We start from the raw sequence: 4,802 nt of genomic DNA, 5'->3' as shown, positions 1-4,802 counted from the left end.
CTAATGAAATGACTGTGTAAACACCTAGCCAGTCCCAGTGGACAGAGTGGAAATTAGAATACACACTGGACCAGGATGCAGCTGCTGCCGAGGCCTCGTCGTCTTCTTCTTCTTCTTCTTCTTCTTCTTCTTCGTCTTCTTCTTCTTCTTCTTCTTCTTCTTCTTCTTCTTCTTCTTTCCTCCACAGTCTCGTTGTTCTACTGCTAACATCACTAACGTTTTCTTCAGCGTTTGGATCGTTATGTTTGGAGAGTATAAAGAGATGAAGCCTCGTTATTTTGTCGTGGAATTTTCCAACTCATGTTCATATCTGTAACCATCTTTCAGCTCTTTTTGGGGTATGTTTGGGGATTTTTTATTTTAAGGAATTAACTTTATCTGATATCCTTGTTAGTTTTGATTTATGCTCTTGGTTTGAGACGCTTTATTTTATTTTTGGGCTTAAAATATTTTTGTATTTTATATTTTCTCATTTTTAGCATTTATTACACATTTGTGATTTATTCTCAATATCATAAAAGGTTTTATTTGTTTTCACACCTTCCACTGCCTGGCGTCTTTTTTTCTGTGGGATTATTATTTTATCAGTTAATATTCTACTTTACATGGAACAAACACAGAAATGTTTTTCAGGGATTAATTAAAATTTTAAAGACATTAAATGACATTTTATTTCTCAGACTTCTCTTCCACTCACTGCCGAGTCACTTATTAACAAGACTGATATTTTTAAGCAGTAATCACAGAGACAGCAGCAGCAGAGGTCAGGTGATCAGTCACGTAACGGAGTCACGTTTGTTCTCTCCGATAAACGATGGCTGCCGCCTTAACAAGACTAAATGACTAAACTTCTTCAAAATCTCATCAACAGAACCCGTGGCTTCTACCTGCCCCCGGAGACCAACTTCATCTGCTGGTGTTGTGTTCTGGGCCGTGCTTCAACCAAATTGAGTAAAAAAAAAAGCCCTCAGAGAGAGCAGCGAGGTGCTGAGGAGACAAACATGAAAAGTCGGATTCAGTTCTCAGCAGCAGCAACTGTTTCAGTGACGGGTGACAAACGTCACCGAACGATTCAGCGACAAAAACACCACAATGATTCTCATGAAAGAAATTGATTTCATTCATTCATTTTCAAATTAAGAACCTAATGAAAATGACTTCCATACACTGTAAAGTTCAACTGATAAAAACTCTCTGCTCCAACAAGCCTCGCTGTCTTTCTTCACCCATTTCATCCAAAGTGCACTATCGGCTGTGACACATCCACTGCTCTCTCAGCAGGTCGGCGGTCCAGCTTCGACGCAGCCACATCTTAACACATCGACTCTGCCGCACCACACACTCCCGACCTTTTGTGCCTAAAGGTCACAACTATCCAAGCACAAGTGGACACTGACGGTCACGCCAGCGTCTCCGTGTTCCAACGTTCTCTCCACCGACTGATCAGTGTTGACTTTGTACTGCAGCTTCACACACACACACACACACACAGAGTGGGGGTCATCAGCCTGGTGTCGACTGATGTCTGACTGACAGCTCTGCTCCTCACTGATCCTCAGGACTGGACTTGGCCTGATCCACCTGTCAGGTCTTCTGCCTGCCTCCACTTGTGACGACCGGTCTGGTGGTTCGGCGTTATCGAGTGCAGCAGGGCTCTCACCAGAAGATGAAATCGACAACGGATGCTTCAATAGCTTTGATGAGGTGCAAACACTCAACAGTGGGAAAAGTCACACTGTGCACCAGCTCACAGCTGGTCAATTCTCTGAAGGTGTGAGTGCTCAGGTATACGTGTGTGTGTGTGTGAAAAAAAAATCTGTTCAAAAAATGTGATTAACTTTAACTGAAGTGTCCGTCAAGGCAAAGTGACAAAAAATATGTTTAATTACTGTCACAATGATGTGTGTAATTTTTATTAAAATAATTAAAAAAGATAAAAATAATTGATTTATTTTTGTATTATTTTTAATAAAAAAAGACAAAATTACAAAAACAATAATGTAGCTTGTAGGCATATCATTTTAATACAATAATTAAAAAGAAGAATTCTAATTGAATAATTTAAACTAATGCTGCCCTTTTATCACATGGAACTCTTCTTTGACTTCAAGTGTTCAGAAAGAGGCCCCTGGGCCATAAAGTCCAGCTCACAACTAGATTTCAATAAAGATTCAATTTTGCTCTTGAGGATTTTTCTTTTCAATTACTTTGTTCATTCATTAGTTGCACTAATTTGAATTGTTGTAGAATACAGTGTGAATGAAATGACAGTGGGGCCAGTGGCCCTCTGCTCATTTGAGTTTGATCGCCCTGGTCTAAACTAGTGGTGCATTCAGGGACACTTCATGTTGGTAGAATACCGTTTGTGTAACGTCAGTATTCTGTTGTTAAAAAAAAAAAACAGACAGACAAAGTTCTATTTTAACCTGCTGTCTGTGTCATAAACACATCAGGTCTTCAGATGGACTCTGCATCAGTTTCTGCTGTGGACCCACTGCTGTATATTTCATAGGATTTTCCTGCACAAATTGTCATAAATAATAGACTTTAAATATGCCTGTGTACTCAGATAAATGCCAGGACAGCACAGCGTGCATCTGCCAGTCCTTTAAATATTTTAAAATAAAAGCTTCTTTGGAAAAAAAAGAAGAGAAATGGAAGGGAAATGGAACAGAAAACTGCTTTTACTTTAAAAGTGCCACGGAGAACGTCATGTTGTAACATGTTTTAACGGAGATAGGTGCCGAGAACGTGCTGAAGGAACATTTTCTCACTGTGTTGCTGTGAAACACACGTGGACTGGGTATAAAACTAGGATCCAGGCACATCACGGTGTGGCTCTGACATGTTAACGCTGCTGCTTGATGAAAAGTAACAGAGGCGCTGCTTAGGTTTATTATTTAGCATCGCTAAGGTAGTACGTTTAATCGCTCTGTTCTGTTCAATCATTATATATATTGTCAGTGTAACATTGAACATTACGATAACCAATGAGGAGAAGGATTAAAATTGAGATTAACAAAGACGTAGTCCTAGAAATCCAACCAATAGGAGGCAGGTTAGATTATGCTGCCTGTGCTCAAAATATCAACACAAATGTAATGCAACATGAACCGGCTCCTTAGCAGTTGAATAGCTGTTAGCACACATGCCTTACAGGCAGAGAGTGCTGGGTTTGATTCCCAGAGGATACTTGGAGCAACTTGGCGCCCCCAAGGGGCAGCCTGTTGCATAAGATCTGCTCTTAACACAAAACTATCCCCAGTGTGGGGCCAAATTATTTTTATTTATTATTATTAACAGGCCAGACTGAAGACTCGGACATGGATTTGAATGACCTTTTACTCTAATACAGTACTTTCAACAACAGTACTCTGACTGAAAAACCTGGCAAAATAGAGTTGGTAAAAAAATAAAAAACTGTAGCTCTGATGCTGCTGTCTCCACAGTGAAGTCTAAATGTAAATAATGATTATTCCTTTAAAAAAACAACTGTATCCATTGAAATCTTGATTAACTTGATCAAAATATCTTCCACTGGAGGGCACTGACAGGTCATTCCCCCATCAACTTGACCTCCTTCATGTCCCATTGACCTATCAGGAATAGAAACTGATCAATAAGAGACAGTGAACAAGGACAGGCTAATCGGATAATCGCAGCATCAAAGCAGCTGAGGGGCTTCACACCATGAATGTCAGAATTAGCAGTGGAGACGACGCCACAGTGAACAGGGTTACACTGAGGCCTAGAATGTAGGAAGAAATCTAATACATTTGGAACAATCTATATTACAATCACTTTTGGTTCATTTTAGCATAAACAATGGCCTAAACTGATTTTCAATGATGATCTAAAATTTATTTTAATCACTTTTGGTTCATTTTAGCATAAAAATAGCCTAAATTGATTTTCAATGATGATCTAAAATGTATTTTAGTCGTAAATGTCAAATGTATAATATTTCTAAAAAAAATATAATGACTTTCCTCGCTGGAAAGAATAGGTAGTCCAGCAGAGGGAAGTCGTAAATGTCAAATGCATAATATTTCTAAAAAAATATAATGACTTTCCTCGCTAGAAAAAACAGGTAGTCCAGCAGAGGGCGCTCTTACTGTAGCAATACAGAACCTCAGATTTCCTCTTGAAGAAGAAGAAGAGGGTGAGCTAGTTTTTGTTAGCGACCAGGCGTAATCAGTTCAGACTGGACAAATACAAATACAGGTTTTCCACCAAAGTTTTGTTCGTCAACTTCAAATTTGCGGCCAAGCAAATATTCCAGACAGAGATTTCCATATGATTTAAAGTGTCCAGAACAGAACAGTTCTGATTCTTATGACTGTTTTTTCAACCTGTAGGGGAAAAAAAAATAAAAAACTTCAAAGTCTTCTGATCTCAAAAATGACTGTGACTTCATTTGGTTTTTGTCATTATCGGGCGTTTTATCTCAGCCTCACATAAAACAGCAACAAAGGCTCATTCTCCTCCATCAGCTGAGCAATTTCAGGTCAAAGGAAGAACAAACCAGTCCAGGGTCTTTGTTCTGCTCACCATCATGAGGCCATAAACAAATACGAAAGATGGGACTGACTGATTTGTAATGGATTATAAATTTAATCTACGATACGATGATACGCTCAAGTCATAAACTTAAGTCGTTTTATTAACTACACACACGGCGTACAGTATTATTAGTAGTAACCTGGATATAGAGTTAAATATTTTAAGGGTGAAATAAAAAAACAGCAGTTATTTCAGAGAGCAGGAGAATCTATGCCTTCCACTGCACTCAGAGCTGCGAC

The sequence above is a fragment of the Cynoglossus semilaevis genome, chromosome 6, assembly GCF_000523025.1.
Source record: "Cynoglossus semilaevis isolate Cse_v1.0 chromosome 6, Cse_v1.0, whole genome shotgun sequence".
Classification (NCBI taxonomy): Eukaryota; Metazoa; Chordata; class Actinopteri; order Pleuronectiformes; family Cynoglossidae; genus Cynoglossus; species Cynoglossus semilaevis.
Note: the sequence above shows the minus strand (reverse complement) of the source record.